The sequence below is a fragment of the Strix aluco genome, chromosome 6 (genome assembly GCF_031877795.1).
Source record: "Strix aluco isolate bStrAlu1 chromosome 6, bStrAlu1.hap1, whole genome shotgun sequence".
NCBI lineage: Eukaryota > Metazoa > Chordata > Aves > Strigiformes > Strigidae > Strix > Strix aluco.
Window position 1 is genome coordinate 5524482 of NC_133936.1, and position 13241 is coordinate 5537722.

A 13241-nucleotide genomic window follows, 5' to 3' on the forward strand; every position below is an offset into this window, starting at 1 on the left:
CAATTGTTCCCAAGTACCGAGTCCTTCATTTCCTCAAGTTCCCTCTTTTCTAGGACGAAGCCAGTATAACAATCTGTGATTAAACTCTGGAAAATTATTGTATTATACCAGAAATTATTAAGACTAAATAAAAGTTTCATCACAAATCAAGCGTTTGGCAGAGCTCAATTTACAAATCTGTAACAAAGAACAGGTCACACAAATGTGTGTGTATGTGTATATATATTAAAAACTTTTACTGTTTAAATTCAATGTCAGTCAATAATAATATAATTTGGAGTTGAGATCCTGTAAAATTCAATTATCATCTCCTCTTTTAACTGAAGCTAAGAAGCAAGCAACAAAATATAGTCTCAACTAGTTTCCACTGTATTCATCATAATGCATTCTCTTTTTCCCTATTAAAACAGAGTTAACCAAAAGTCATAATGTATTCTGTTTATATTCAAGTGTCTGAATATAGAAAATGTTCTTAATTAATCCAGAGGGCCACGCTCAAAAAACAGTTAAACATATTATGATCCCATATTTTTTCTCCACACATTGCTTTCATGTTTATTTGTAAGCACTAACATTTTTAAGCCTTGAAATCTATATCCTAGATATTGCTCTACTCTCCTAGTCAGAGCTAATGAGCTTAATGAATTACCAGTTCTAAATTTAATACAAACATTTCAAAGAAAGAGATAAAACATTCTTCACAATTCAAAAGTTTCTCTGACCTATTTATGAAGAATATCACTTAACAATTTCATTAAGGGTGAGTAACAGCTGGTGACATGGCTGTGTCCTAAAGTGTTTTTCTCTCTTAATATTCTGCATCTTAAGCAATCGAGCTTTCATAAGAAATACTTTAGTTAGTGGCAGTCCCTCCTTTGGGGAGAAAAAAAATGTCAGACCACATTTTCTGTATTTTGCAATCTTGTTTTCAGGAGTGTCATGTTCCTGTTTTATTAGCATGTAGGGTAAACAAGAATGATTTGCTGATGCTGTTGAGAGAACTTTTAAGATTACAGTCTTTCTATTTAGATTTTGGAAGGAACTTAATATTAATGCAAGCAGAGGCATGTATATAAATTCAAAATAAATGAATTCAATTTATCTTTTTCTTTATCTTTACTGTTCAACAACTCTGAAGGTTCTATAGTGCTCGTGACATATAACTAAACTATTCAGGTCTAGATCATAGAAAGTCTTTCTTACCCAGATCCCCCATTCTAATTATTCCTTAACATACAACAGAGCATATTGCTCAGCAATGCTTTCTAAAATATAGTCTTCACTCATCCAAATTAAATAACAAGGCACACCACCACTCCACAGTATCTATTTTAACATTCAGCTGCTCTCTCCAGGAATCATATGTGTCTGTTGGGGGCCCTATATGCAACTTTGTGAAGTGTACAGCAGCGATCAGAGCTTTCGGTCTGGTCTTTGGTTCAACGATCAGAGCATTAGCAATAGAAATGCTTACATTTGATACATGCTAAAAAGAATAGATCAGAAGTATTAAATCCATCCACAACCAAATGAAGATACGAGATAGTAAAAAGTACTATTTTTGTAGTACTAACAAGTTATTAGTGGTAGTGTAGTAAAAAGACAATAGTAAGATTTCCAGGAAATATGAAAGGAGAAAAAAAAATTAAATTCCTGTTATGGATGATATTATGTGCTTTACAAACCTCTTCAGTGTATGCAAAGCAGAAATGTTAAGGAAAACTGCATGTGTACAAGGAGAAAAAAATAGACCTCTTACCTGATTATTTAATGTGATACTTTTGCTAAAAAGATGTTTCTCTCATAGGGCAAAAATAAAAGAAATTGCATTACTTTGTAACCCAGCAATGAGCAACCTCACACAAGAAGCTCCGAAGTCTGAATCTAGTTACAGAAATACAACCAAAATCCACAACTATGTAAGCCAAGATCTAGCTCTTCTGGAAAAACACCCCAAATATTTGGCTTACAAATGGAAGTAACGGAAACTTCAACAAAGTTCTTACTCATTTCTACCAGCCTTTTGGTTTAGAAATAGAACTTTTTAAAAAATGAATCAAAACATCTTGCAAAAACTCAGCAACAGAGACAATATAGTCTTTAAAACCAATTTTATAAAGTTCCAGCAGGCCTTACACAAATTTGGTCTTAAATACATTTTGCAAATACTGCTGAATGAGTTAGTTATATCACTTTCTTTATGAAATATTTAGTTCAATGTTAAAATGTTCTTAGAAGAACCTGGGTGACAGTACTCAATATACCTATGTTCCAATATATTCACAATTTTCAGTAGTGTACCAAAGTATTCAAAGGGAAGTGTAGGCTCAATTATTTTAATTCTTTCATTCAGTTTTTAATAGACAGACCATAAAGGAGATGTTTTGAGATTTTTTTTTTCTCTGTAGCTCCATTCAATTACCCTAATAAAGAGAAGAAAAACCTAAATAATATCTGTCACAAGTCCTCTACCTCACCTCCCAGGGTATGATGAAAGGCAGAGATTTACAGGAGAAGTTCGTGAGATCCCTTTTTGGGAAAGGCAGCTTATCAGCAGTTTTCTGATTTGATGAACATTCTTCAGTCAGCAACAATGTCACCTGCAGCATTAAAAAATCCACTCTGCGAGCGCTTGCAAGTCTGTGGGCAAGTCTGGTTTTGTTAAATTCAGCCTCAGCAGGCCCCCCCTTTCCCTTAGCTAAAGGGTATCCATCTCCTACCAGAGTTATTTCAGCATCTAAGCACTAATCCGTCATCATTCTTTCTACAAAGGCAAAGCCTCCATTACATATGCCTGGTATCCTGGCGTGAAGGGACAACCATCTGACAACTGCTGTTTTAACATTGATGAAGTAAAATACAATAACCTGATGCTTAATTTCATTTCTTTCTGTGTTCCCATTTGTTCTTTAAATTCTCCTTCTTTTTGTGGGAATTCATCACAACTAACTCATTTCTACTCTCTTCAAATAGTGTGCCGTTGATTTAAAGAGAGACTTGGAGGACTGATTTGGATTTTATTTCCCATTACAAGCATATTTCTGACCTAATTCATCTAGTCAAAGAGAAGCAGCATACTTCTTTTTGATTTCAACCAAACCTAGCAAAATCAAATAACATTTCTCAAAAGGCCCAGGCAGGCTGCTCTAGTGTAAAGTACAGACAATTATTTCCTGAAACATCATTCTGAATTCACTTGTATCCCTAAATAATTAAGATAATTGTAAGACATTTCTAAGTAGTTTCCAAGATTATCAAATAAGTTATTCATGACAGGTTATTTACTCACAAACACCACCTACAAGTAGCCTGGGAAAACCATAATTTGTTCAAACAAGCAGCACCTGGAGCAGCAGAGCTCTGCTTTGCATGAGAAACTCCAGGATGACATCTACCTACTGTTTTCTCCATCAATTGCTGTACTGCTCCATCAAGGAGAAGGTTGATATGGAAGTTTTGTTAGATTTTTACTAAAAAAATTGCCACTGTTCATGCTCTGACCCTTCTTTTTAGGGATCTAACTGTTGTTTTTCTTCATCCTACCCACACTGCAATCATGTATGTGGAGATTCCTGTATAAACACCCAAAAAAAGAGAGAAATCCCCTACTGTTGAACCCCTACTTCTGCATGGTGCTCTGCTCTGGACCTCATCCAGCAAAGCACTCTGCCACGGGCTTAAGTGTTTTTCTGGATCAGGGCCAGAACACTCCATTCTTTATAGGATCGAACTTACTGGTGGCAGCTTGAAAGTTTGCAATAAAAGTACAAACTGGTCACATAAACTTTTGTGAAAACCATTCCCTCAACAGAGAAGGAGGGGTGATACCTGATTTAGTGATATCTGTGGTCATTTTGTTCCCAGTCACTCCCGTACTGCAGTGACAGCTCATAATTGCTTAGATAGAGAAACTTAACAAAAATGTATTGTAGCATTTCTTAATGGCCCCATCCCTTGAAAGACACCTAGGCAATGGCAAGTGAAAGGAAAAATTCTGTAACATTTCACTCACTGCCATGCTCAAAGTGGTTTGTTTTGTTTTAAAGATCCAGTCTTTGGCAGTATGGCAAGTCCATTGGTATCTACAGAAGTTATTTGGAAACAGCTCTGCTGTAGTAGGTTTCTCTTCTGCTGAAAGACACTCAGAAAAATCACACAAGGCTGCCTGCTTGGAGATGTTTCTTTGTCATCTCAGCAGATAAGGGTTTTTGGTTCATCCTCAAGAAAGGGAAGCTATCAAGAGACAGCAGGAGCAATTCCCTTCGCCCACCCGACCTGCTGCTGTGGATGCTCTCGGTGCATTAGAGCTGTGCAATAGCTCAGCAGAAGACCCCATTCTGCCCCAGGGAAAGCTCCTGTGGCTCAGTGGGCTCCTTGCCTGCAGCTGTGGCCACTGGTGCTCCTGGCTTGCTCTGGAGCCCTCCTATCATCACCCTCCAGAGGGTTACATTAGAACCACATGTTTGGATTTTTGTTCCTCCTTGCTTGTCCCAAAGAGATTTCTTCAGAAGAAAAGTTAATGGAGACTACAAGGCAGTATAACGTGACACTAGCTCACTCTGGTTTTGTTTTTTGTAAGGCTTGCAGGGAGAAAGAGGCATGAAGTACAGTTTTAGTCCTGCCCCCACCAGCTTTCATTTTTTCCTCACCCTCCATCCCCATCCCTAGGCCCCAAAAAACTTGTTATTATACAAGTGACCAAACGTTTTGCTTGGGAATAGGAACTTGCATGGATGGAGTATTTGTGCACTGACTACAGACCAGATAATCTCTCTATGCATCATTTAATAAGAAAACCACTTCACAGTCCTTACAGGCTTGAGTTTGTTACATATGACATACTCTCAGCAGAATCTGCAGACTGAAATCAGTGGGGGGGGGGGGGGGGGGGGGGGGGGGAAAGAAAGCCAGTTTGTGTTGCATTCCCCCTGCATGTCTCCCTTTGAGCACACTGCCCTCTATACTCAGTTTAGATCTCCAGAGCCTGTGAAAATAATGATAATGGTTTTGCTTCCCTTGACCTCTTGCTCCCTTATAAATCAGAATCCTATAGACCTTTCCCACAGCGTGAGGGTCCTCCTTCGTATTCGAGCCTGTGAAGGTAGGTATTTGATATCAAGACAATTTAATCATGTGGGCATGCTCCCTGCCTTCAGAACTTGCTTTAGACAAGCACTGCAGCGCTTTTACTGCGGGAATATCTCGATTTATTCAGCTGCTTCATTCATGAAATAAGAGCAAAATAATTATTCAGATCCTAGTTTAAATTTCAGTGAGTATTAAGATGAACTGATTCTCTGCAATCAGAGAATAAATAATCATGAGTCTGATTACAAAGTATGGTCTATTTGAAACTATGTCACCTTCTTTCCCAAAATTGTTGGAGGGGTGATCCACGTTTGGGGTATCCAGTTTGGGGTAATATTTTAACTCCGAGAATAAGCCTACATCAGGCACTAGGTACTTTTCTCCATTAATGCCTCACTGTTTCCCAGGAGCAGATTTTCCCTAGAGTGGGAGCCCTTTTGTTCCTCTCTAACTACTCAAATGGACTTTGAAATTTGTCCAATTGATCCTTGCTTTGAGGGAGTCCCAGCTGATGTAGTTGGCTTCATTTTTAGCCTTTTCAGGAGTAGGACATCTGCCAAAACCATATGTAGAAGAGGAGACAGCTACAAAAGGTCCTTACCACCCATGAGTTGAAGAAATCCTAAGGCTGCTCTAAATTTGACTGCGGGTCGCTCAGATTTGCGTACCTGGGGATCCAACTATCACAAAGAGACCAACAGCTGTGTTGCCTCTAATCCTCAGGATTTCCAACTGGAAATCAAACTGGAACCTGGTCTCAAAGCTTCAATATGCTTTAATTGTATTAAATACAATACTCTTTGATTCAAGAAAAGAACATTTAAAGTGAGACTTTTTATGTATTTGTACTAGCCTTTTCTGTTACAGCCTGTAATACGTAACAAAATACAGCCATGTGCACACTGTGACAGTATTCATCTAGCCATACATAAAAATGTGTATTATAAAATAAAATATATTGATAAGTTTTCTATTCATCATGCAGTTGTTACTTTTGGTTCACCATGATATTAGAATATATTAATCTTAACTACTGCAGGTGCTTTGGTAAAATTATAGATGAGTAGTGCACCAATGATAGAGGAAATAAGGAGTAAAAATAGTAGGAATAAAACTGTCATAGATATCACTAATTCACTGCCTCTGACATCTACATCTGCAAAAATGTGTTCTTTGATGTTATGTCTATCAAAGGTAAAAATCAAAGTTAATACAGACAGAGGGTAATGATAGATTATCTTTTCATGTCCTCTTTGGATCTTAGAAAAATAAAGACAATAAATGTGAGAACTTAGTTATGGCAGCAAATTGTGCCAGCAACTCTGACTTGAAATTATACCCCAGAACAGTATTCACAGGGTAAAAGGCAAGCAAAAAAATCATTAAAACTTAGTAAATGTGCAAAAAAATCCAAAAGAATTGCCCTTAGAAAATCACATCCAGTACATACACTAAAATCAAAATTCATTCAAAAGCTCAGTCTCTCCTGAAAGGACTGTCTTAACAGAAAGAGAGTAATTAACATTGATGTCACACTCCTGCAAGTCATCAGTTACTGTACACCATATAGATACCCTTGTATAAAATATTATTACTATTCCAGACAAATGCTCATTCCTCTCTAGTGGACTCTACGCTAGCATATCTCTTTATCCTGCCTACCTAATTCTTTCTTTCAGATTTAAACAAGCCAAAAACTCACCTTATGCTACTGCAGAAGCAATTTTTATTTTTGAAGGTTAATCCAACTCAGCAGGATTTAGGGATGGCACTTTTGCTTGGTCGTAGGCATGTTGGCTCAGGCCAGACAGCTGTTTGGACATTCTCCACTGGGAATCTTGCCCTCAACACCCACAGTTGATGCACATACATGGTCTACTGGCTGCCTACTTCCATGCCCATCTGTTCAGATGGCATGGTGCCCACTCACAAGTTCGCTGGATCCTTGCCCTTAGTGTGTAGATGCCAGGCAATGATGGGCTTAGATGGGCAGCCTGCAAAATACTGAAAGTGATCATTTTTTTCCTGTAGGAAGTCCTTCCTCTGTGATAGCACTGAAGCATGGACACCACATGCTACCCTGCACTTAATAACACCTGTGGACATATATGTGCCAGAAACACGAAGGGAGGGGGAGAATATACTGGGGGGAAAAAAAATTAAAAATGGAATGATACAAAAAAATTGCAAGGATTCTTGTGTAAGAATATGTTCTACGTTGTTAATGGCAGTGGAGGGATACCCGGGCTAAAACTTGAAACAAACTGGCTGAAGCATCAGAGCAGCATAGCCATGGCCACATGAACCAGGGCACAGCCTGGTTTATCCTGCTTCCCAGGCTAGCGTGCTTCTGGTACCCAACTTAGCTTGAAACTACCTTGGGCACCGCACATCACTCAGTGACCATAGTGTATAAAAATCAAAGGCAGATCATTCTGAAACCAGTGTGAACCAAATCCAGACCTCTCTAAAATGGTTTACCTTCAATGCACGTTCCATGTATACCATACTGCAGAAAATATTCCGTGATAAACAATGGCACCAGTAAAGGTGGATAGAAAAAAGTAATTTTAACAAAGATCCATTTTAATTTGTGTCATTGCCCTCTGAAATAATAACTGAGAACCTCCTACTTGGTAACAAGGGATTCTTTTTATAAAAATTAGTAGAGAAGAAAAGCTTCTCTGTTTTGGGGGGGTGTTTCTGAGTCCAAAACCCAACCTTATTGCAGATATTTTAAGAGAAAGCAGCAATGTTAAAATTAAAATACCATTTTCTTCCAAATATACTTTGACCAACATCATATCAGCAGATAATAGTGTTACTTAAAAATTAATATTTTTGCTAACTATTCCAAAAGAATATATTTTATTAAAATTTTAATTGACATTATTTGAACAACTTTGTATGTGTACATAAATCCCATGGTATTTTTACAGACCATTCATAGTTCTATAGCTGTCTTTCATACACTGTGAGTCATTAGAAAAGTTCCATGCTATAGTTTCTGCTCTTTGATTAGATGACCAAAACTTCTAAAAGGAGTGAGAGGAAAATCAAAGACATCACTGCAGCAAAGACTATTTCCAACGGAGTCTTCCAGGACTCCTCCTTTCTGCCAACACTCTGGCGAACAAACTATCACACTTACAAACACTCATGGAAAATTAATAAAATGAGTTGCAAATACTCATGAAACATATTAATAAAATTATTCTAACAAGTGTTTTTCTCTTTTTTTCTTCCCCTTCCCCTCGCTGAGTGCACCCCAATACTGCTCTGACTATTACGGACGCTTGCTAGCAGGCTGAAAAGAGATATAAAAGCTATGGCATGGCTGGATCTGCAGCCTGGCTTGGGGCTCTCATCTAGTCAGCAGTGGAAGCCTGTGCTCGAAGGCACTTTTAAGCTGTGTCTAACTTAGTGTTTACTCTGGGGTGACTGGATTTGAGAGTGCTGTCCCTACCCTAGAGAATTGTTTGCTGTGTGGAGACATCAGTCTTATCTTTGAGCATGCTCCACCAAATCAGTCATGTGTGACTACTTGATCTGTTTTTGTCTGGACATATTGTCAAATGGTTGTGTCCAAGTTTCACAGGAGCAGTGCCGAAAAAGTCCTGGCTCCAGAATGAAATTGGATTTATAAAGAACACAAGCCAAAAAAGTCGCTATGAACATCCAGTGACAAAAATCAAAGAATCTGAATAAAAACTATTTTGCTCTGACTTCCAAGCTTGGTTTAGCTTCTTTAATCTGAAGGGAAAAAAAACCACTAAGACTACCTCCTTTCTAACTTTTACGTTGCTGATTCCAGACAACACAGAGGTAAAACACTGGCTTTTAAAGTCCTTTGGTTTTGTCAGTACAGGAATTTTCACAAAGTACATTTTTAATGTGATTGGAAGGAACATCTTCTAACACAGGTCACGGCTGACAACCCCATAGCTAAATCTTATTAAAAACTATTCAGAGATCAAAATTAAAGACTGTAATACAGAGCCACTTGGATACCTGTCAGCTTGATAATATCTAGATGGCCATCTAACTTGCCACCTGCTCCCCTTCCCTTTGCTCTAATAACCTGAGTAAGCTTGTGAATGCTTTTTTTTTCCAGCCCTGTTGGCTCATATTAGTGTCTCATATCATCACAACCTGTAATCTCTTAAAAAACCCCAGTATTGCTTATTAACATTGTTCAGAGCACCAAAGTGCATACACAGCAGAAGAAAGAATGAAGCAAAGTTTTCAAACAGACTTTCCCAGGTGCCATTATAAACACTAGCATGAAAGAAATAGAGTAATCAAAATAATAACTGATCTACTTCAAGTAGCTTTTTAAGCAAATGGGTAATTTTGCAAAGGTCAATTAGCAGGACGACTCCTTCTTATTCTATTTGACATCAGAGTATTCAGCTAGGAAAAGAATGAAAATATTTAAAAGCTTAACTTTTCTTCACTCTTCCTTTGAGATTTCTCAGTTTTATATTTAATCACAACCTTGCAGAAAACCAGGTAGGACAGCAGTGATTGCTAATACTGTTACACAGCTCTGGGATTCTCCACTTGCAATTTGCCTTCATCTCACACAAAATGAATATCCTAGCACTATTACCAAAACCTGCTGACAGAGTAAAAGTACTATAATTCAAAGGTTAGTGTTTGTTTGGGGTTTTTTTAAATATCAAAATTAGTTCTTCAAATTTGTATTGGGCTTCCAGGTTCTTAATTTGATTGTTTGTCACACAGGTTTAAAATAAAAATTAAAAAAAAAAAAAGGAAAATGTCATCTATTTGCATCTTGGCAAAATAAGAACCACAATTGCAAAATGATGCTGTCCATATTGCTTCAATATTATTTCATTATTTGCCTTTCATAGGCAAAGAAATATTTAAAATAATATGACAGTCCCTTTTGTGCTCACTCTACAAATTGGTCCGTGTGCTCAAGACAACGTGTAGCAGAGGGAAGTGCATATTTCTGATCCAAGCACACTGAATCTCCTGGTTTTACTCTTGTGGCATTACACTGACAGCAAACCATATAACGTTAATACAGCAGCTAAAGAAAAGGAGAAATGGAATTATCCTGTTTGAAACTTCTGAAGCGTCTAGACAGACTGGAAATTGCCCTTGATTTGATTTTCCTCATTCTGTTCTGATAGTCACCTACCCTACATATAATAAAAAACCCCCAACAAAACAAAATAAGAATCATCCACTGCCATCCAAAATGTGGACAGCGTATAAAGGCAGTACTTACTCCAGGTACGCTGCCAGAGAAGTCATTGACCTTATTAAAAAAAAATATATATATATATCTAAAAAATAATTTTTTAAAAAAGAAACAAACAGCATCTCAAGAAAACAAATGAGCCAGATGTTATTAGAAGCTTTGGTGGTACGTGAAAATAGAATTTGGAGTATACATTTCAGTGTATATATACCATGCTGAACATGCACATATAGCACACTGTCAGCAAAGCTCCAAATACACATCACATAATGGAGGGAAAAAGGCTTTGATTTATCACGTATGTGCTGTGTTTCTTCCTCTTTTGTCCCCAGTCCAATGAAGGCTTTCAAATAGCACCTGCCACTGTATCTCTTTGCTTCTCCACCCCTTGACATGGATGAGGAATCAAGATGGCACTGTTTATAGAAATGTTTATATAAATATTTTATCCAAACTATGCTGGACTTCGCCTAGGAAATTTCTCTTTGATATCTCTCTGGAAGGGATCCACTTCTTATTTGAAGGCATGAAAAAATGATGAATTTACCAATTCTCTTGATAGTTTCCCACCAGTCTTTGCAAAATGTACTGTAACTCTCATTTTATTTTGGGGGACTTCCAACTTCCAGACGTTTCATCTTGTATTGCCTTTTTCTGCTGCATTAAAGAACTGTTTGGTGCCCAGTGTTGTCCCTTAATTAGGTAAGTAGGAAATCAATTGCCTTTCAATTTCCTTTGGATAATTTAAACATGCTGAGGTCTGTAGGTCCTTCATTGGCAAGACAATTTTCCTAACCTCTCATTCTTTTTGTTTTTTTCTTGTTTCTTCCTTGCATAATCTTCATTATTTTAGTATCATTACTCTAGTTTCCTTAGCATCAGTGTCATTGGCAGACAGGAACGCTTGCCACCTTCCTTCTTCATTATCACTCACAAGGGTCAGCTCAAACTTTTTGACACCTGAACAGCCCTAGGAGCTACATTTGCAGTAAAATCTCAGAATACAGTTCCTAGTTCTGGGAACAGCATGGCCTGTGTTTCCCATATATACATATATTTGGATAAATTAAAATGCACTTTCAGCCATTAAGCAATCCAGATCACTCTCCACAAGTGCCTTTACCCAGACCTATTTGCCAGTCCATCAATCTTTGCTTTATTTTAAAATGTTATTAGAACTGTTCTATTTACTTCCATATCATGGATAAAAAGAGTGATTAGTGTCAAGGTTAATACTAGTCCCTCGAGAACAACTCTAAAAATTCACCCAGTTGATCATGATTCCCCAGGGACTACTTCCCGAAATGTGTAAATTAATCAGTTCTTAATCCATTTAACGTGTGCTTCACTGATACAGCACATAGCTAATATTTAATCAGAATGTCACATACTATTAAGTTGAGTGACTTACAAAGTTTCACCACACTTCACAAATATGGCTGCCTTTTTCAACGAGACTTGCATCAAAAAGTAATGCCATTTCCTTGGATTTTTTAAATTTATTTTTTATTCAATTATTGACATCAATGATATTCCTAACTTCTTTCTTTTTTTAAAGCTAAACCCTGCAATAATTTTTCCATTAGTTGACCCAATACTCTGTTAAGTTAATCTGCCTATAAAGTTTTCTGAGTCATGCCATTTTCCCTTTTTGCTTATTGGCATAATGATTGCCCTTTGTGAAATTTTTGTAATTTCCATGACAACCCAATATTTATGATTAAAATCAACAGGCATGGACCACCTCAGAAAACTGTTTAAGGCTCTAGCATGACATTTATTTAAGATTCCTAAAATTTTGCCAAATATCATTAATAGACACCATTCAACATATTTTCAGTCATTAATAGCATGGAAAGTTCATCATCAGTTGTAAGCAAATCACTCATGATTAAAAAAAAAAAAAAAACACCAACAAAAACCACAAACCCAAAACCCTACAAATATTTATTGACTGTTCCTGGTTTTCCTTTATCACTATTAACAGCTGCATCATCTTAACAGTGTGCCTGTAACAACACAGCATTAAGCTCTCAAAATTAGAGATAAAAAAGATTCTTGAAATTATTCCTGTGCACAGAGTTCAGAACTTAAAGAATTTGGAAAACCCCAGAACACAGTAAAAGCATCAGTTTGGTCCAACATTGCAGTTCTTGCAGGATTCCCCTCAGCGATACAATATCTGGGATGAAGTTTATTACAGGGAAGATTTTATACACTGTTTAGCTTTTGGCCGCTTTTCACTGTGTAAAGGGCCTGTCTATCTCTATAACGGGTGCCATTACAAAAACCAGTCAATTAGTCAATATATCTCAGTTTATCACTACCCAGTGACTATAGATTTATAAAATGGTGAATGCACAGCACGTTGCCTTATAGAAGGAATGAAACTACCTGGAATCTACAATTTCCTCATGCTAAAATAATGAAGTTGATTTTGCAGTGCACTGCATTTTATATAATCATCTCTTTAACTGTAAAGGAAAGTCGCCAGATCAAAAATGGGATAATTTGTCTCATTTATACAGGTGCACATACAATCAGAAAGGCAGAGGCAAGCTGGCATACTGCATCATGCTGATTTTTAAAATATCTGCTTATATCTTCTTGCAGGTTTAAGCATCTGCATGTGTTAAAATGGAACACAATGGAAGACAAATCCTCCTAAATTATAATTCCTTCAGTAATTTATTACACATTGCCATAGAAACTAATTTGCAAACTATTTTCTATGTGGTTGTAGAAGTATCAAAATTTAAACAATGCTTTGAATAAACATCTTAAAATGTTCAAATGTCAGTATACAAAGGGTCATTCTCTTCCCAGCTCAAATATCCAAAATGCTGTAAATGGAGACCGACCTAAAAAAATCCTACTCCAGATGTGAAGATCATCAGATCTATTACACAGACCCATTCAG

At 37.1% G+C, this 13241-nt stretch overlaps 1 protein-coding gene across 4 annotated transcripts in view; it reads right to left on the reverse strand.

The window, feature by feature from the left end:
- The window catches only part of ARHGAP15 (Rho GTPase activating protein 15), a 326436-nt gene that overhangs the window by 281376 nt on the left and 31819 nt on the right, over nt 1-13241 (reverse strand). The gene's annotated exons all lie outside the window — the stretch shown is intronic.